The sequence below is a fragment of the Rhinoraja longicauda genome, chromosome 16 (genome assembly GCF_053455715.1).
Source record: "Rhinoraja longicauda isolate Sanriku21f chromosome 16, sRhiLon1.1, whole genome shotgun sequence".
NCBI classification, from domain to species: Eukaryota; Metazoa; Chordata; class Chondrichthyes; order Rajiformes; family Arhynchobatidae; genus Rhinoraja; species Rhinoraja longicauda.
Window position 1 is genome coordinate 7,338,333 of NC_135968.1, and position 21,866 is coordinate 7,360,198.

Here is a 21,866-nt window from a genome sequence, read left to right on the forward strand (position 1 = left end):
TAGCGGAATCAAGGGATATGGGGAGAAGGCAGGAACAGGGTACTGATTATGGATGATCAGCTATGATCACATTGAATGGTAGTGCTAGCTTAAGGGGCCGAATGGCCTACTCCTGCACCTATTTTCTATGTATCTACTGTACACATCCATGTGCAGGCAGAAAAGAGTTGGTCTTGATATCATGTTCGGCACAGACATTGTGGGTATGATGAGCGTTTGACCTCACTGGGCCTCTACTTGCTGGAGTTTAGAAGGATGAGGGGGGGACCTCATTGAAACTTACCGAATAGTGAGAGGCCTGGATAGCGTGGATGTGGAGAGGATGATTCCACTAGTGGGAGAGTCTAGGAACAGAGGTTAGAATAAAAGGACGCACCTTTAGAAAGATGAGGAGGAATTTCTTTAGCCAGAGGGTAGTGAATGTGTGGGATTCATTGCCACAGACGGCTGTGGAGGCTGTCATTTTGTATTTTTAAGGCGGAGATTGGCAGATTCTTGATTAGTACAGGTGTCAGGGATTCACAAGTTCACAGGTTACAGGAGTAGAATTAGGCCATTCGGCCCATCCAGTCCACTCCGCCATTCAATAATGGCTGATCTCTGCCTCCTAATCCCATTTTCCTGCCTTGTCTGCATAACCCTTGACGCCCGTTCTAATTGAGAATCTGCCTTGAAAATATCCACTGACTTGGCCTCCACAGCCCTCAATGTGGCGATGAGTTCCACAGATTCACCGCCTTCTGACTAAAGAAGTTCCTCCTCACCTCCGTTCAAAACGAGGGTGATGTGGAGAAGGCAGGACCCAGCGACCTTCACAGCCAGGCTGGGCTGCTGTCACCACCCTTGGCCCACATCTGCACTCCAGCCAACCGCGGGCCGCGACCATAAACTCCGCCGATCCTCACGTCTCCCACAGCCATCGGCAGGTTGGGGTCGCCAACTCACCCGCATTCCAGGCCGTTCCAGACTGACAGTCCAAAGATAGTTCTCGACCTGAAACATCGCCCATCCCTGTTCCAGGGAGGAAAACTTTTTCACCCTGAGAGTTGTGAATCTGTGGAATTCTCTGCCACAGAAGGCAGTGGAGGCCAATTCACTGGATGTTTTCAAGAGAGTTAGGTATAGCTCTGAGGGCTAACGGAATCAAGGGATATGGGGAAAATGCAGCATCAGGGTACTGATTTTGGATGATCAGCCATGATGATAGTGAATGGCGGTGCTGACTCGAAGGGCTGAATGGCCTACTCCAGCAACTATTTTCTATGTTTCTAGTAGAGCTGCTGCTTTGGGGTTCGTTGATCAAGGGGAGGCGTGAGCAGGGAAGACTGTGAACTAAATTGGGAAGAGCTACAAGAAAATTGCAGCTTTGCAACAGGAGACGGAGCGCACGGACCAGACGTGGCCCACAGCATTCCTGTCCCCTCCATTCCTTGACATCATTATCATTATTATTATTATTATTAATCCTGATCTTAACTCTTGAGACGTGATTGTAATTTGCAGGTGTAAGGATTAAAAATTGCAGTGAATGTTTGCCCTCACTTGTCTGTAAATTGAACATCACTGGTTTTGGATTTGACCCAAGGTTTTTCATTTTCACAACCAATTTGCATTTACACAGGGGAAAGGTAAGACTTAATTGTTTCAGTTTCCAGTTTCAGTTTCATTTCCACATTCAGGGGATGACCTATCCGGAATCAGTCCACCCAGTGGACCATAAAAACACCGCACGCTGCCTCTGGTCCACACAGAAGGAAGACGGAATCCTGAACAGCAGCATGAGGTAAGGGACATCTTCACTTTACACAGTGATACCGGAGATCAGGACCTTCTCAGGCACTGACACTGACATTAGGTGGATGAGTATAGAAGCTTCGTTTTTAGTCTTTCGAGATACAGCACGGAGACTGCTCACCAAGTCCGCACTGACCTGCGATCCCCGCACATTAACACCATCCTACACACACTAGGGACAAATTACAATTATACCAAACCAATTAACCTACAAACCTGTTCGTCTTTGGGGTGTGGGGGAAGGAAACCGAAGATCTCGGAGGAATCCCAAGCAGGTCACGGCGAGAATGTACAGACAAGCACCCGTAGTCAGGATCGAACCAGGGTCTCTGGTGCTGTAAGGCAATAGCTCTATTGCTGCACCACCGCACCACCCGTTAGCAGTTGATAGGTCATGTTGCAATGAGATAAGACATCGGTTCGGCCACATTTAGAGTATTATGTTCAATTTGGGGCACCATGTTATAAGAAAGATGTTGTCAAGCTGGAAAGGGTGCAGAGAAGATCTAGGAGGATGTTGCCAGGACTTGAGGGTCTGAGCTGTTGGGAGAGGTTGAGCAGGCTGGGACTTTATCCCTTGGAGTGCAGGCGGATGAGGGGTGATTTTAGAGAGATGTATGAAATCATGAGGAATATATAGGATTAATAGGATCTTTTACCCAGAGTAGGTGAATCAAGAACCAGAGGGCATAGGTGTAAGGTGAGGGGGGAATTTAATAGGGACCTGAGGGACAACTTTTTTTACAGAAAGGGTGGTGGGTGCATGGGCGAGCGGCCGGAGGAGGTAGATGAAGCAGGTACTATCGTGACGTTTATAAAACAGGTGGACAGGTTTAGAGGGTTTACTAGACCAAGAGGACCCGTTGGGCCCAAACCGCTCCCGCATTGGTGCAGCACCCGCTCCTCCCCCACTCCCCGCCCCTCACTCACCCCCTCCCATCCCCCCTCCTCCCAAGGGTTGCCACTCCTGCATTGGTGCAGCACCCTCTCTCCCCCAGTCTCCCCTCACCCTCGTACTCCGCTCCTCCCTTACCCCCCTCCTCTTCCCCCCCCCCCAGGATTGCCTCTCCTGCATTGGTGCAGCAACCTCTCCCCTCCTCCTCCCCCTCCCCACCCCTTCCCCCCGCTCCTCTTCCCCCCTCCCTCCCCCCTAGGATTGCCTCTCCTGCATTGGTGCAACACCCTCTCCTCCCTCACTCCCTCTGTCCCTCACTCTCCCCCCTAGGGTTGCCTCTCCTGCATTGGTGTAGCACCCACTCCCCCCCTTTCCGTCTCCTCCTCCCTCCCCTCACCCTGCCCCCAAATGTTGCCTCTGCATTGGTCTCCTCCCTCCCTTTCCTTATCTCCCCCCATCCCTCTCTCCTCGTCCCCCTCCCCTGGTCCCTCCCTCTCCCCCCTAGGGTTACCTCTCCTGCATTGGTGCAGCATCCTCCCTCCCCCCTCTACCGTTTTGGCTGTAGTTCCCCGGCGGCCATCTTACGTAAGTATAGGCGCGGATCCGGTGGCCATCTTACGTAAGTATCGGATCCAACTGGCCCTGACTGCGCATGCGCAGTTTTCTTAAACTTTAAAATGTGAATAACTTTAAAAATATAACACCGATTTCAATTAAATTTCTTCCATTAGCACCAAAAGGGACGATGGTGAGTAAGGTGGGCCAAAAATTGTTGCGCTATTGTGTACCGTTTTGGCTGTAGTTCAGGAACAAACAAACAAACAAACAAAAGTTTTAGTATATAGATAGATGTGGAAAGGCAGGAGAATGGCACTGAGGGGGAAAGATAGATCAGACATGAGTAGATTTGATGGGCCAAATTGCCTAATTCTGCACTATGATCTATGATCGTACGATTAATTCTAGATTAGTTTAGTTTAGAGATACAGCGGGGAAACAGGCCCGCGTACACTCGCACTATCCTACACAACCCAGGGACAATTTACAATTTTTACCGATGCGAAATCAAACTAAAAACCTGTATGTCTTTGGAGTATGGGTGGGGAAACCGGAGCACCCAATGAAAAAATCACGGGGAGAACGTACAGACAAGCACCAAATCTCCTGAGGGATGATCTAAGTGACGGACGAACGGAAACTGAACCTTAATGACAAGGTGGGGTAGTGATCACGGGTGCATATGTGGTTAATCTCTGGTTAAAGCACATCGGGAGCTCTGGTGTGAGTTCTGGTCACCGTGCCTCAGACAGGACGTGGGTCAGAGGGTGTGGTCACAGTAAGCAGTAACGTGTGATGAAAGATTATGTAACTGGACTGATATTGGGTTGAGTGCAGGAGTTGAAGGAAGACCCTCCTCACCTCTCCCCTGACTCTCCTGTCTGAAGAAGGGTCTCGCTCCGAAACATAGAAACATGGAAAATAGGTGCAGGGGTAGGCCATTCGGCCCTTCGAGCCAGCACCACCATTCAATATGATCACAGCTGATCATCCAAAATCATTACCCTGTTCCCGCTGTTTCCTCATATCCCTTGATTCCGTTAGCCCTAAGAGCTAAATCTAACTCTCTCTTGAAAACATCCACTGCATTGGCCTCCACTGCCTTCTGTGGCAGAGAATTCCACAGATTCACAACTGTGTGTGGAAAAGTTTTTCCTCATCTCAGTCCTAAATGGCGTCCCCCTTATTCTTCAACTGTAACCCCTGGTTCTGGACTCCCCCAATATGGGGAACATTTTTCCTGCATCTAGTCTGTCCAATCCTTTAAGAATTTTACATGTTTCTATAAGATCCCCTCTCAATCTTCTAAATTCCAGCGAATACAAGCCCAGTTGACTCATTCTTTAATCATATGTCAGTCCCGCCATCCCGAGAATTAATCTGGTGAACCTACGCTGCACTCCCTCAATAGCAAGAATGTCCTTCCTCAAATCAGGAGACCAAAATTGCACACAATACTCCACGTGGGGCCTCCAACAGGCCAACATACCATTTGCTTTCTTCACTGCCTGCTGTGCCTGATGTACAAGGACACCCAGGTCTCGTTGCAACTCACTTCTCCGAATCTGACATTCAGATAAAAGACACAAAATGCTGGTGTAACTCAGCTGGACAGGCAGCATCTCTGGAGAAAAGGAATGGGTGACGTTTCAGATCAAGACCCTTCTTCAGACTGATGTCAGGGGAGTGGGCAGGGCAGAGATAGAATGTAGTCGTAGACAGTAAGACTGATGGGAGAACTGGGAAGGGGATGGAGAGCGAGGGAAAGCAAAGGCTATTTGAAGATCATACCGCTGGGGTGTAAGCTACCAAAGTGAAATACGAGGTGCTGTTCCTCCAATTTGTGCTGGGCCTCACTCTGACAATGAAGGATGCCCAGGACAGAAAGGTCAGATTGGGAAGGGGAAGGGGAGTTAAAGTGCTGAGCAATCGGGAAATCAGGTAGGTTAAGGCGGACTGAGCGGAGGTGTTCAGCGAAACGATCGCCAAGCCTGTGCTTGGTCTCGCCGATGTACAGGAGTCAACATCTGGAACAGCGGATACAGTAGCTGAGGTTGGAGGAGGTGCAGGTGAACCTCTGCCTCACATGAAAAGACTTGTTTGGGTCCTTGGATGGAGTCGAGGGGGGAGGTAAAGGGACAAGTGTTGCATCTCTTGCGGATGCTGGGGAAAGTACCTGGGGAGGGGGTGGTTTGGGTGGGAAGGGACGAGAGGACCAGGGAGTTGGGATGGGAGATGGGAAGATGTCGCTAGTAGTGGGATCCCCGTCTCGCCGATCTACAGAGGTTGATAGGTCTCGCTGATGTTTGCCTTCTTGTTCTTGCCACCAAAGTGGATAACCTCACATTTATCCACATTATACTGCATCTGCCCACTCACCTAATCTATCCGTCATCCTGCAAACTCATAGCATCCTCATCGCAGCTCACACTACCACCCAGCTTTGTGCCATCCGCAAACTTGGAGATGTTACATTTAGTTCCCTCCTCTAAATCGTTAATATATGTAAATAATTGGGGTCCCAGCACCGAGCCTTGCAGCACCCCACTGGTCACTGCCTGCTATTCAGAAAAGGACCCGTTAATTCCTGCACTTTGCTTCCTGTCCGCCAACCAGTTCTCTATCCATGTCAATGTCAATCAAGGGGTTGACAAACTGGGAATATGGAGATGGAGTTAAAGGGGAAGCAAATACAGGAGAAATTGCAAAGGTCTCTCGAATGAATGGGGAGGGAAGTTCTAGAAGGGATAAGAGAGTAAGGTCAGGGCCAATTGTGAGTGGTGTGAGAGGGGAGGTGAATACGGAAATTAAAGTGTTGTATTTAAATGCGAGAAGTATAAGAAATAAAGTGGATGAGCTTGAGGCTCAGTTAGACATTGGCAAGTATGATGTTGTGGGAATCACTGAGACATGGCTACAAGAGGACCAGGGCTGGGAACTGAATATTCAGGGGTACACAACATATAGAAAAAACAGACAGGTGGGCAGAGGGGGTGGGGTCGTTCTGTTGGTGAGGAATGATATTCATTCCCTTGCAAGGGGTGACATAGAATCACGAGATGTAGAATCAGTATGGGTAGAAATGAGGAACTGTAAGGGTAAAAAGACCCTAATGGGAGTTATCTACAGGCCCCCAAACAGTAGCCTCGACATAGGGTGCAAGTTGAATGAGGAGCTAAAATTGGCATGTCGCAAATGTAATGCTACGGTGGTTATGGGAGATTTCAACATGCAGGTAGACTGGGAAAATCAGGTTGGTAATGGACCCCAGGAAAGAGAGTTTGTGGAGTGTCTCTGAGATGGATTCTTAGAACAGCTTGTACTGGAGCCTACTAGGGAGAAGGCAATTCTGGATTTAGTGTTGTGTAATGAACCTGATCTGATAAGGGGACTCGAGGTAAAAGAGCCATTCGGATGCAGTGATCACAATATGATAAGTTTTACTCTACAAATTGAGAGGGAGAAGGGAAAATCGGAAGTGTCAGTTTTACAGTATAGCAAAGGGGATGACAGAGGCATGAGGCAGGAGCTGGCCAGAATTGACTGGAAGGAGGCCCTAGCAGGGAAGACGGTGGAACAGCAATGGCAGGTATTCCTGGGAATAAAGCAGAAGTTGCAGGATCAATTTATCCCAAAGAGGAGGAAAGATTCCAAGGGGAGTAAGAGGCACCCGTGGCTGACAAGGGAAGTCAAGGACAGCATAAAAATAAAAGAGAAGATGTACAACAAAGCAAAGAAGAATGGGAAGCCAGAGGATTGGGACTCTTTTAAAGAGCAACAGAAGATGACTAAGAAGGCAATACGGGGAGAAAAGATGAGGTACGAGGGTAAACTAGCCAATAATATAAAGGAGGATAGTAAAAGCTTTTTTAGGGATGTAAAGAGGAAAAAAATAGTCAAGGCAAATGTGGGTCCCTTGAAGACAGAAGCGGGGGAATTTATTATGGGGAACAAGGAAATGGCAGACGAGTTGAACCGATACTTTGGATCTGTCTTCACTAAGGAAGATACAAGCAATCTCCCAGATGTTCTAGTGGCCAGAGATCCTAGGGTGACGGAGGAACTGAAGGAAATCCACATTAGGCAGGAAATGGTGTTGGGTAGACTGATGGGACTGAAGGCTGATAAATCCCCAGGGCCTGATGGTCTGCATCCCAGAGTACTTAAGGAGGTGGCGTTAGAAATTGTGGACGCATTGGTGAGCATTTTCCAATGTTCTATAGATTCAGGATCAGTTCCTGTGGATTGGAGGGTAGCTAATGTTGTCCCACTTTTTAAGAAAGGAGGGAGAGAGAAAACGGGAAATTAGTTAGTCTGACATCAGTGGTGGGGAAGATGCTGGAGTCAATTATAAAAGATGAAATTGCGGAGCATTAGGATAGTAGTAACAGGATTGTTCCGAGTCAGCATGGATTTACGAAGGGGAAATTATGCTTGACTAATCTTCTGGAATTCTTTGAGGATGTAACTAGGAAAATTGACAGGAGAGAGCCGGTGGATGTGGTGTACCTTGACTTTCAGAAAGCCTTTGACAAGGTTCCACATAGGAGATTAGTGGGCAAAATTAGAGCACATGGTATTGGAGGTAGGGTACTGACATGGATAGAAAATTGGTTGACAGACAGAAAGCAAAGAGTGGGGATAAATGGGTCCCTTTCAGAATGTCAGGCAGTAACTAGTGGGGTACCGCAAGGCTCGGTGCTGGGACCGCAGCTATTTACAATATACATTAATGACTTGGATGAAGGGATTAAAAGTACCATTAGCAAATTTGCAGATGATACAAAGCTGGGTGGTAGTGTGAACTGTGAGGAAGATGCTATGAGGTTGCAGGGTGACTTGGACAGGTTGTGTGAGTGGGCGGATGCATGGCAGATGCAGTTTAATGTGGATAAGTGTGAGGTTATCCACTTTAGTGGTAAGAATAGGAAGGCAGAGTACTAACTGAATGGTTTTATTCACAAAATGCTGGAGTAACTCAGCAGGTCAGGCAGCATCTCGGGAGAGAAGGAATGGGTGACGTTTCGGGTCGAGACCCTTCTTCAGACTGATGTCGGGGGTGGGACAAAGGAAGGATATAGGTGGAGACAGGAAGATAGAGGGAGATCTGGGAAGGAGGAGGGGAAGGGAGGGACAGAGGAGCTATCTGAAGTTGGAGAAGTCAACGTTCATACCACCGGGCCGCAAACTGCCCAGGCGAAATATGAGGTGCTGCTCCTCCAATTTCCGGCGGGCCTCACTATGGCACTGGAGGAGGCCCATGACAGAGAGGTCAGACTGGGAATGGGAGGGGGAGTTGAAGTGCTGGGCCACCGGGAGATCAGTGGCGTTAATGCGGACCGAGCGCAGGTGTTCAGCGAAGCGATCGCCGAGCCTGCGCTTGGTTTCGCCGATATAGATGAGTTGACATCTAGAGCAGCGGATGCAATAGATGAGGTTGGAGGAGGTGCAGGTGAACCTCTGTCTCACCTGGAAAGAATGTTTGGGTCCTTTGATGGAGTTGAGGGGGGAGGTAAAGGGACAGGTGTTGCATCTCGTGCGGTTGCAAGGGAAAGTGCCCGGGGTTAGGGTGGTTTGGGTAGGAAGGGACGAGTGGACCAGGGAGTTGCGGAGGGAACGGTCTCTGCGGAATGCAGAGAGGGGAGGGGATGGGAAGATATGGCCAGTGGTGGGGTCCTGTTGTAGGTGACGGAAATGTTGGTGGATGATATGTTGGATCCGCTGGCTGGTGGGGTGGAAGGTGAGAACGAGGGGGATCCTGTCCTTGTTGCGAGTGGGGGGATGGGGAGCAAGAGCGGAGCTGCGGGATGTAGAAGAGACTCTAGTGAGAGCCTCATCTATAATGGAGGAGGGGAAGCCCCGTTTTCTGAAAAACGAGGACATCTCGGAAGCCCTAGTCTGGAACACCTCATCCCGGGCACAGATGCGGCGTAGACGGAGGAATTGGGAGTAGGGGATAGACTTTTTGCAGGGGACCGGGTGGGAAGAAGTGTAGTCCAGATAGCTGTGCGAGTCGGTGGGCTTGTAATAAATGTCCGTCACTAATTTTTCTCCTGTGATGGAGATGGTGAGGTCCAGAAACGGGAGGGAGATGTCAGAGATAGTCCAGGTATATTTAAGGGTAGGATGGAAATTGGAGGTGAAGTGTATAAAGTCAGTGAGTTCTGCATGGGTGCAAGAGGTAGCACCAATGCAGTCGTCGATGTAGCGGAGGTAGAGTTCGGGGATGGGGCCAGTGTACGTCTGGAACAGGGATTGTTCGACGTACCCGACAAAGAGGCAGGCGTAGCTAGGGCCCATGCGAGTGCCCATAGCTACGCCTCTGGTTTGGAGGAAGTGGGAGGAGTCAAAGGAGAAGTTGTTGAGGGTAAGAACCAGCTCTGCTAGGCGGAGGAGAGTGTTGGTCGATGGGGATTGGCTGGTTCTACGGTCGAGGAAGAAACGGAGGGCTTCGAGACCATCCTTGTGGGGGATGGAAGTGTAGAGTGACTGGACATCCATGGTGAAAATGAGGGAGTGGGGGCCTGGGAACCGGAAGTTATCCAGGAGATGGAGAGCGTGTGAGGTGTCTTGGACGTAGGTGGGGAGGGATTTGACCAGGGGGGATAGGATGGAGTCGAGGTAGGTAGAGATAAGTTCGGTGGGGCATGAGCAGGCAGAGACAATGGGTCTGCCGGGACAATTGTGTTTGTGGATTTTGGGTAGGAGGTAGAATCGGGCCGTGCGGGGCTGGGGAACTATGAGATTGGAGGCACTGAGGGGTAGTTCGCCGGAGTTGGTGAGGTCGGTGATGGTGCTGCTGATGAAGGTCTGGTGTTCATCGGTGGGGTCATGGTCCAGGGATAGGTAGGAAGAGGTGTCTGATAGTTGTCGTCTGGCCTCGGTGCGGTAGAGGTCAGCACGCCAGACTACCACATTGAAAACAAGAGGAGTTGAGTATAGGAGCAAAGAGGTCCTTCTGCAGTTGTACAAGGCCCAAGTGAGACCACACCTGGAGTACTGTGTGCAGTTTTGGTCTCCAAATTTGAGGAAGGATATTCTTGCAATTGAGGGCCTGCAGCTTAGGTTTACTAGGTTAATTCCCGGAATGGCGGGACTATCATATATTGAAAGACTGGAGCGACTAGGCTCGTATACACTGGAATTTAGAAGGATGAGAGGAGATCTTATCGAAACGTATAAGATTATTAAGGGGTTGGACACGTTAGAGGCAGGAAAAATGTTCCCAATGTTGGGGGAGTCCAGAACAAGGGGCCACAGTTTAAGAATAAAGGGTGGGCCATTTAGAACTGAGATGAGGAAAAACTTTTTCAGTCAGAGTTATGAATCTGTGGAATTCTCTGCCTCAGAAGGCAGTGGAGGCCAATTCTCTGAATGCATTCAAGAGAGAGCTAGATAGAGCTCTTAAGGATAGCTGAGTCAGTGGGTATAGGGAGAAAGCAGGAACGGGGTACTGATTGAGAATGATCAGCCATGATCACATTGAATGGCGGTGCTGGCTCGAAGGGCCGAATGGCTTCCTCCTGCACCTATTGTCTATTGTCTAATACCATACTCCCAATGCCATGTGCTCTAATTTTGCCCACTGATCTCTTGTGTGGGACCTTGTCAAAGGCTTTTTGAAAGTCCAGATATACCACATCCACTGCCCCTCCCATTATCCATTCTACCTGTTACATCCTCAAGATTAGTCGAGCATGATTTCAGCTTCATCAATCCATGCTGACTTTGACCGATCCTGTTACTGCTAACCAAATGTGCTGCTATAACATATTTAATAATCGACTTCAGCATCTTCTCCACTCCCGATGTAAGGTTAACTGGTCTATAATTCCCTGTTTTCTTTCTCCCTCCTTTCTTAAAAAGTGGGGTTACATTGGTTAACCTCCAGTCCACAAGAACTGACCCAGTTGAGAGAACATTGGAAAATGATCACCAATGCATCCACGATTTCTAGGGCCCCTCCTTGAGTACTCTGGGATGTAGACCATTAGGCCCTGAGGATTTATCTACTTTTAGTTTACCTTTATTCAGGTTCAGGACCCTAGACTCTGAATCACTCTCCATCCTAATGCAGAATTCCACCATATTATGGTCACTGTTGCCCAAGGGGCTTTGCACAACAAGATCGCTACTAATCCTTCCTCATTACACAGTACCCAGTCTAGGATGGCCTGCCCTCTAGTCGGTTCCTCGACAGATTGGTTCAGAAAACCATCCCGTGTACACTCCAGGAAATCCTCCTCCTCAGTGCTGCTACCAATTCGGTTGGCCCAATCTATATGTAGATTAAAGTCACCCATGATGACTACTGTACCATTGTTACCGTATCCCTAATTTCCTACTTGATGCTATGCCCAACCTCTCTACTGCTGTTTGGTGGTCTGTATACAACTCCAACGTGTTTTCTGCCCTTGGCTATTTCGCAGTTCTACCCATACAGATTCTGCAGCATCCAAGCTAATGTCTCTCCTTGCTATTAGACAATAGACAATAGACAATAGGTGCAGGAGTAGGCCATTCAGCCCTTCGAGCCAGCACCGCCATTCAATGCGATCATGGCTGATCACTCTCAATCAGTACCCCGTTCCTGCCTTCTCCCCATACCCCCTAACTCCGCTATCCTTAAGAGCTCTATCCAGCTCTCTCTTGAAAGCATCCAACGAACTGGCCTCCACTGCCTTCTGAGGCAGAGAATTCCACACCTTCACCACCCTCTGACTGAAAAAGTTCTTCCTCATCTCCGTTCTAAATGGCCTACCCCTTATTCTTAAACTGTGGCCCCTTGTTCTGGACTCCCCCAACATTGGGAACATGTTATCTGCCTCTAATGTGTCCAATCCCCTATTTATCTTATATGTTTCAATAAGATCCCCCCTCATCCTTCTAAATTCCAGTGTATACAAGCCCAATCGCTCCAGCCTTTCAACATACGACAGTCCCGCCATTCCGGGAATTAACCTAGTGAACCTACGCTGCACGCCCTCCATAGCAAGAATATCCTTCCTCAAATTTGGAGACCAAAACTGCACACAGTATTCCAGGTGTGCTTTAACCAACACTACCACCCCACCTCCTCTTCCTTTACTGTCTATATTGAATACCCTGCATGTTTAGCTCCCAGCCTTGGTCACCCTGTCTCCGTAATTCCAACTCCATCATATTCCTTAACTACTAACTGCGCAGTCAATACATCCACCTTATTTCGAATGCTCCTCGCATTAAGGCACAAAGCTTTCAGGTTTGTTTTTCTTTTCTCCCTTCTACATTTTTGTTCTGCCCTCATTTTACGGCCCTCCGTCTCCCTGCATTGGGTCCCATCCCCCTGCCCTGTTAGTCTAAACGTGACCTTTCCTACACTCTCTTTCTCGTTAGCAGCACGCATGAACGAACACGTTGTTGACCACCCCCCCCGACGATTTAGTTTAAACCCACCCGTGTAGCACTAGCAAACCTGCCTGTTCCCGTGTGGCAGAAGGTACAGAAGCTTGAAAGCGCACACTGCCAGACTCAGGAACAGCTTTTCCCCCCCTCTGTTATCAGGCTTCTGAGCGGCCCTTCCGTAAGCTTAACGTCCATCAGACTTTGGAGATACAGTGCGGAAACAGACCATTCAGCCCATCAAGTTCCCTACAACAAACTCACCGGTTCCTTAGTTTAGTTTATTGTTACGTGTACCGAGGTACAGTGAGAAGCTTTTGTCTCGTGCTAACCAATCAGCAGAAAGACCACACACGATTACATTTGAGCCGTTTACAGTGTATAAAGGGAATGACGTTTAGTGCGAGGTAAAGCCAGCAAAGTCCGATCAAGGGACAGTCCGAGGGTCACCACACGAGGTAGGTGGTCGTTCTCAACTGCTCTCTGGTTGTGCTAGGATGATTCAGTTGCCTGATGACAGCTGGGAAGAAGCTGCCCCTGAATCTGGAGGTGTGCGTTATCCCGGTCTTCGGGGTCGAGCAGGAGACGAGCCTCGGACGGCTCCGGAAGGGTTCCCTGTTTCACGGCGGCAGAGCCAGGCATGATGGCGGGGCAAGGCCGCAGATCACTGGGAGCTTACAATGTTAATGTATAGATCAGTTTAGAGATACAGCGTGGAAACAGGCCCTTCGGCCCACCGGCTCCGCGCCAACCAGCGATCCCCGCACATTTACACCATTCTACACACACTTGGGACAACATACAATTATACCAAGCCTGGTGCGCAGTGGTAGAGTTGCTGCCTTACAGTGCTTGCAGCGCCGGAGACCCGGGTTCGATCCTGACTACGGGTGCTGTCTGCACAGAGTGTGTACGTTCTCTTCGTGATCCTTGTGGGTTTTCTATGAGTTCTTCGGTTTCCTCCCACACTCCAAAGACGTACAGGTATGTAGGTTAATTGGCTTGGTGCATATATAAATTGTCCCTAGTGTGTGTAGGATAGTGTTAGTGTGCGGGGATTGCTGATTGTTGCAGACTCGGTGGGCCGTAGGGCCTGTTTCCACGCCGTACCTCCAAACTAAACTAAACTATCGGTCTACAATTTCGTTACAGTGTTGTCATTCTTATCCACGATGCACGTTACACCCCCTCGCGTCGAACAGCCTTCACGGAGGTCTCACGAGTCCCCGTGATCACAGACGTAGGCCTGGAAGAGGGGCAAGCGGTCAACTCAGGCAGAACCCTCGACTGTCCGCTGCCGGGACCTGTCAGTGGCCATCTGGGTTGGCGGCCATCTTGGACAGTGGCCATCTTGGCCAGGCCCAGGGGCAAACCGACAGGGAGGTCTCCCTTCCTCCCACCACTGAACAACCGACGGAACATAGAAACTGAAACATAGAAAATAGGCCGTAATGGCAGGAGTAGGCCATTTGGCCCTTCGAGCCTGCACCGCCATTCAATATGATCATGGCTGATCATCCAACTCAGTATCCTGTACCTGCCATCTCTCCATACCCCCTGACCCCTTTAGCCACAAGGGCCACATCTAACTCCCTCTTAAATATAGTCAATGCAGAGAATTCCAGATTCACCACTCTCTGTGTGAAAAAAACCTTTCTCATCGGTCCTAAAAGACTTCCCCCTCATCCTTAAACTGTGACCCCTTGTTCAGGACTTCCCCAACATCGGGAACAATCTTCCTGCATCTAGCCTGTCCAACCCCTTAAGAATTTTGTAAGTTTCTATAAGATCCCCCCTCAATCTTCTAAATTCCAGCGAGTACAAGCCGAGTCTATCCAGTCTTTCTTCATATGAAAGTCCTGCCATCCCAGAAATCAATCTGGTGAACCTTCTCTGTACTCCCTCTATGGCAAGAATGTATTTCCTCAGATTAGGAGACCAAAACTGCACGCAATACTCCAGGTGTGGTCTCACCAATGTCCTGTACAACTGCAGAAGAACCTCCCTACTCCTATACTCAAATCCCCTCGCTATGAATGCCAACATACCATTCGCTTTCTTCACTGCCTGCTGCACCTGCATGCCTACTTTCAATGACTGGTGTACCACGACACCCATGTCTCGTTGCATCTCCCCTTCTCCTAATCGGCCACCATTCGGGTAATAGTCTGCTTTCCTGTTCTTGCCACCAAAGTGGATAACCTCACATTTATCCACATTATACTGCATCTGCCATCCATTTGCCCACTCACCTAACCTATCCAAGTCACGTTGCAGCCTCCTAGCATCCTCCTCACAGGTAACACTGCCCCCCAGCTTCGTGTCATCCGCAAACTTGGAGAACCTCCGTCTTCCGTACCGGGCAACCTGATCAGGAGCGTGGGGCTGAAATGCAACTAAAAATTGAGGAGCAGCCCCTTCAAGCTGATTTTGCTCTGTGCTATTCAGTCAGCGGAATGACTACACATGATTACAATCAAGCTGTCCACAGTGCACAGATCCAGGATAAAGGGAGTAACGTTTAGTGCTAGGTAAAGTCTGATAAATGATAGATTGATGAGGTAGCTGGGAGTCATTACCACTCTCTAGTTGGTGATAGGATGGTTCACTTGCTTGTTAACAGCTGGGAAGAAACTCCATGAATCTGGAGGTGTGCTTTTTGACACTTCTGTAGCTCGTGCCTAATGAGTGAGGGGAAAAGAGGGAGTGGCCAGAGTGTGACTCGTCCTTGATTATGCCTGACCCAGATTTATCCAGCTTTTTGTGTCTAGTCCCTCTGATTGCCTTGTGATCTCTTGCAGCGACGCACTGAAGGAGTCCTTATTGGTAAAGCTCGGCCAGCTTCAGTGCCACTTCACGTGGGGCCCACAGATGGTCGACGTCGACCTGGACGACATGAAGCAGAAGTTGCAGGATTCGATTATCATCGGCGGGAATCGCCAAGGCGTGCCGCACAACCAGCTGGCTTACGTCAACTACCTGCAGGGCAACCACAAAGAAGCCCTCCGTGACTTAGAGGAGGCAGAGAAGCGTCTGAGGGAGATCCACGGGGATGGACTTGAGAGGAGCATCGTCACCCATGGCAACCGGGCCTGGTTGCATTACCACATGGGGGAACTCAGCGAGGCCCAGTCCTACCTCGACAAGCTGGAGGTGACGTGTGGCCCCATCACCCAGGGCCCGCACGTCACGGCAATGCTGCCCGAGGTGTGGGGGGAGAAGGGGTGGTCTTTGCTGAGCTCCCGCTCTCAGTGCTGTGAGGAGGCGAAGGAATGTTTCGCCAGGGCTCTGGAGGAAGATCCCGACAACGTGGAGTGGTCCATGGGCTACGCCACCGCTCTGTACCGTCTGAAATCGATTTCCGGGATCCCTGAAAACCCGGAAGAGAGTCAGTCGGTGAGACAGCTGAGACGGGTGCTGGAGCTGGATCCGGGTGAATCTGTGGCCAGGGTGATGCTGGCCCTCAGGCTCCAAGAGTTCCAGCAAAAGGTGGAAGCGAATGAACTGGTTGAAGAAGCATTGCGGACAACCCCAGATTCTCCATTTATGCTCCGCTATGCAGCCAAGTTTTACAGAATAGAGCATGATGTTGATAAAGCGATAGGGCTGTTGAAGAAAGCCTTAGAATTCACTCCGCACTCTGTCTTTTTGCACCATCAAATGGGTATCTGTTACAGGGAAAAGCTATTTCCTCTGCTTAAATATCCAGGCTTTGGAGACCCTGACGTGAAGGCTGAGTTGATCCGTCATTGCAAGCTCCATTTTGGAACGGCATTTCAACTGAAGCCTTCTTATATATTTGCACAGCTGGATTTTGCCGGGATCTGCTCAATGAATGGTGAACTAGACAAGGCAGCGGAGATGTACCACAACCTCCAGAGATTAGAGAATGTTACTCCAGATAAAAAGCAGGCAATAGAGTTACAGCTTGGATTATATGAACTGCATCACACCAAATCTGAATCCAACGCCATCCACCATTTTATGGAAGGCCTCAAAATCCAGCACCGCACAAAATATTGGAAAATTTGTTACACTAACTTGGAGAGGATTGCAAGAAGGCAAATTAACAATAACCCGCACAACAGCAGAGCCTTCGGTTTACTGGGGTTTCTTCACCAGCAAGCCGGGGAGAATTCTGAAGCTGTTGAATGCTTTGAAAAGGCCTTGCAGATTAATCCTGGCAACGAAGAATATCGCAGCGCTCTTTGTGAATTGCGCGGTTCTACTTAGGCTGGAGATACCAGGACCAGCAGGTAAGGGCGAGAAAGGTCCTTCCACAACCATTCCTCACTAGAACATAGAACATAACACAGTACCGCGCAGGAACAGGTCCTTCGGCCCACGGTGTCTGTGCAGAACACGATGCCAAGACCAAATCCTATCTGCCTCCATTTGCTGCATGTCCATCGGCCAATCTAAAAGTCTCTCAAATGCCACAATCGTGCCTCAACCACCACCTACGGCAGCAAGTTCCGGGCACCCACTGCCCTCTGTGCAAAAATACATGCCCCGCACATCTCCTGCAGCTAATACCCCCTGGTCCAGGCACCTCCTCTGCACCCTTTCCAAAGCCTCTGCATCCTTTCTGCAATGGGGTGACCTGAACTGCATGTGATACTCCAAATTAACTCCAAATAACCAAAGTCCTATAAAGCTGCATCATGACTCCGACTCTTATACTCAATGCTTGGACCATGAAGGCAAGCATTGTACACAGTGACAGACACAAACAGCTGGAGTGACTCAGCGGGTCAGGCAGCATCGCCGGAGGAAAGGAATCGTTGACATTTCGGGTAAAGACCTTTCTTCAGACTGGAAACGTCACCTATTCCTTCTCTCCAGAGATGCTGCCTGACCCGCTGAGTCACCCCAGCTTTTTGTGTCTATCCGCGGTGTCAACCAGCATCTGCAGTTTCCTTCCCAAGCTTACCGTACGCCTTCTTTACCACTCGATCTACTTGTGCGTTAATGTTTATGTCTCCACTTGAATTCAAGTGTCATTGAAATGTCAATTCAAATGTCAACAACCAAAAGTTTGTGTCCTCCTTTTGCTCTGGTATTTTATTTCATTCTTCACATGTTTAAACTAGAGCCATTTATTCTTAATGTTGTAATGTTTTATGTTTTGTTCTTAATAACTTACTGTATGTTATGTTGTCACTTGCGAGCAAAGCACCAAGGCAAATTCCTTGTGTGTGCGTGCTTACTTGGCCAATAAAATTTATTCAAATTTCAAATTCAAATTTGGTTGATAATCTTCTGCAAGTTTGGTGCCCACTGCTCTGACTGATCTACAGTGATCCTATCCCAACAAACCTTCACATTCAACCAGAGGTGGATCAGAGCTGCGTTGAGGAGGACATGACGCCATTTCACGTGCGTCTGACACGATGGTCAGAATAAAGGCATGAGCAGTGATTTCCCAGCCAATGGACACAAAATTCATCTGGACGTTAATTGTTTTTCCACCAAATTATGAGGTAAAAGGATTAGGATTTGGTTTATTATTGTCACGTGTACCAAGGTACACTGAAAAGCTTTGCTTTGCTTGCTATCCAAACAGATCAGAAAATATTATGCATAAGTACAGCCGTTAAACTCAAGCACAATAGATAGAGCAAAGGGGAGAACAGTTCAGTTTAGTTCATGGTCACGTGTACCGAGGTACCGTGAAATGCTTTTGTCGCGTGCTAACCAGTCAGCGGAAAGACAATACATGATTACAATCGAGCTGCCCACAGTGTAAGAAATGCTGCTGCAGGAGTAGAGATTGTAATATGTGATTGTAGATCTGCTTCTGTGGCTAGCATGCAAATAATCGCCTGGGTTGGATGCCATCTTTCTGCACAAAGTGTAAAGTACAGAGTACAGAACTATAAAAGAGGGGGTGAGAACTAATTGTTGTACAGGAAGCACCACAGATGAGGTGCCATTTGATTTAGTTTGTTGGATACAATGCCTGCATTTAAGAGTTCCAACATATGCAATTTTAAAAAAGTTTGTTTAATGCTTTATGATCACCGGGGCACCTTTTCTGATCAATATTTTTAGTTTAGTTTAGAGATAGTGCAGAAACTGGTCCTTCGGCCCACCAAGTCTGAGCTGACCAGCGGTCCCCGCACACTAACGGTATCTACACACACTGGGGACTATTTACAATTATACCAAGACAATTGACCTACAAACCTGTACGTCTTTGGGGTGCGGGAGGAGACCAGAGCACCCGGAGAAAACTTGAGCGGTCGCGGGGAGAACATACAAACTCTGTACAGCCGGGATCTAACCCGGGTCTCTGGCGCTGTAAGGCAGCAACTCTACTGCTGCACCACTTTTTTTGATCAATATTGTTTAACATGCTGTAATATCGGAGCTGGAGCATTAAAATAATAAATAAAGCGCTAATATCATTCCGCATCAATGCTGAAGACTAAATCGTTTTCTTGGTCCACACTACGGTGAACAGTATCAGTTCAAAAAACTTTCAATTCTAAAGTCTAAAACCTGCACTCCAGCCTTTAGCGCCGATAATAATGTTTGCCCCACTTCAATGGTTCTTTATTGTCACGTGTAGCGAGGTACAGTGAAATTCTATTTCTGCATGCACTTCAGCAAAGTATTACTATATATAATTTTTCTATTTCTGCATGCAGTTGAGCAAAGTATTACTATATATAAATAGGGACGGCGTTCCCCTAGTTTTCAATTTCCAGCTCGGGTTTAATGAGTACTGCAGAAAGATTCGAGTCGTTTATCACTTTATTCAACTCATACGAAAACGATTTAACTGCCACAGTAGTTAGCAGGTAATAGTTATACAATGTGTCATCAATACATCGATCCACATTCCTCAGTAAATGTAATTGTGGTTTGACCATGTATTAATGACCGCGTTCTTTAATAAAATTCAAGGGAGAATTTCCTTAAACTCACTGTCAGGGGCTCCAGTCTCAGGTAAAAGTCGCTGAAACTGAACAGGAAGACTCTGACAATCCGACTCGGGCATTGAGGGACGAGCCGACTTTGAGTTATTCATTCTTTGTAAATGAAACCTTTATCTATAACTACCTTGTTGGAGAAAAACGTGAAGTGAACAGGAAAAACCGTTGCTCTCTCCACGCGCCGACCGTCAACCGTCAACAACAGCCGTTAGCGGCTGCCCGAGGCGCGCGCGCGCGCGCACATCCCGCCGACGGCGGTTGCACGCGCATATCGCGGCTGCTGCCCGGGGCGCGCGTGCGCAAGACCTGCCTGCAATTTGCGCCAGCGCGCCTGCGCACTTCCCCGAGACACCATCACGCAGGTTCGGGTATATAAAGTATTACTGTATTACTATATATATATATATATATATATATATATAGTAATCCTGGATTAAGTACAAAGTCACTTAATAGTCCACTGAGACCACATACAAGAGTCGCCAGGCTTTAATAATAATAATAATGCATTACATTTGTATAGCGCTTTTCTAAACACTCAAAGACGCTTTACAAGGTTTACTAAAACATAGAAAAAAATTTAAATAAATAGATAAATAAGTAAACGAACAGATAAGGAAAAAGAAGGTGAGGTGACGGTCAGTGGTTGAAGGCAGTGCTGAACAGGTGAGACTTCAGTGATGTTTTGAATGTGGTGAGTGAGGAGGAGTCTCTGATGGTTTGAGGTAGTGAGTTCCAGAGTGTGGGAGCAGCGATGGAGAAAGCCCTGTCCCCCCAGGATCTGAGTTTGGTCCGGATGGGGGGGGGGGACAGGAGGTTAGCAGCAGCAGAGCGGAGGGTGCAGGTGGGAGGGAGTGTGCCTGTGGAGGAGGTCAGTCAGGTAGGATGGGGCCAGGTTATGGAGGGCTTTGTAGGTCATGAGGAGGATTTTGTACTGGATTCTCTGGGGGATGGGGAGCCAGTGGAGCTTGTAAAGGACGGGGGTGATATGGTCACGGATCGGGGAGTGGGTGAGTAGACGGGCAGCGGCGTTCTGGATGTATTGGAGTTTATTGATGATTTTTGAGGGTGAACCATAGAGGAGGCTGTTGCAGTAGTCCAGACGGGAGGTGATGAAGGCGTGGATGAGGGTTTCTGCAGCTGTGGAGGAGAGGGACGGACGGAGACGAGCGATGTTTTTGAGGTGGAAGAAGGCTGTCTTGGTGATGTGTTTGATGTGTTTGTCGAAGGAGAGGGTTTGATCAAAGATGATTCCAAGATTCCAGATGTGAGGGGAGGTGGATACTGGGAAACATTGGCTCCATTTTCAAAATCCAAGTTGGTTTCAGTGCAGCAGAGATTGGGAGGGAGAAACAGGGACATTGGTGGGAGTCTGTGTGGCACGGGGGGGGGGGGGGGGGAGGAGAGAGGGGGGGAGAGAGAGGGGGGAGAGAGAGGGGGGGAGAGAGGGGGGAGAGGGAGGGGGGGGGGGAGAGGGAGAGGGGAAGAAAGTGGTGGAGGTTGCGGCGGGGGTTCGTAGAGTTGCCTAAAGTTGGACAAGTCATTGTTCGTACCAGTGGTAAGTTTCGTTTGGTTCGGTTGAGAGCGTGGGTTTCCTCTGGGCTCCCCGTTCAATCCCACATTCCAACGACGAGAGGGTTTTGCAGGTTAATTGGCTTCTGTAAATTTCCAAGTGTGTAGGATGTGAAAGTGGGATGACATAGAACGAGTGTACGGGGTGATCGGTGGTCTCCGTGGGCTGATGGGCCTGTTTCCACGCTGCGCCTCTAAACGTAAGGCCCCATCCTCACCCCCTGCTTCCAACCAGAGATGACTCCCCTGGTCACCCTCAAACTCCTAGTAACCTTATGGAACATCATTGGCTTCGAACTAATTTTACCTTCCGGGGATAGATTTCATGGCTCCTTTTTTTACGCTAAATAATCTTCTCTTCCCTCTCTCTTCCTCAAACTGCTCACCTGACCGCTGTTGCCCATGACTTTAGACTTTAGAGATACAGTGCAGAAACAGGCCCTTCGGCCCATCGAGTCTGCGACGACCAGCTTTCCCCACACACTGGCACAATCCAAAACACACTAGGGGCAATTTACAACTTTACAGAAGCCAATTAACTCTGTCTGTCGTGTGGGAAACCTACTGCATCTGGAGTTCCCAATGTGGGCTCCCGTACATCGGTGAGACCAGGCGTAGACTCGGCGACCATCTGAAGATGGTCTGCCTGACAGCGCCAGAGACCCGGGTTCGATCCTGACCACGGGTGCTGTCTGTACGGAGTTTGTACGTTCTCCCCGTGACCT

At 48.8% G+C, this 21,866-nt stretch overlaps 1 pseudogene; it reads left to right on the plus strand.

Moving 5' to 3' along the window:
• Positions 1 to 1,682: 1,682 nt before the first annotated feature.
• Positions 1,683 to 17,318, plus strand: LOC144600806 (interferon-induced protein with tetratricopeptide repeats 5-like; annotated as a pseudogene).
• The last annotated feature ends 4,548 nt before the right edge of the window (positions 17,319 to 21,866 follow it).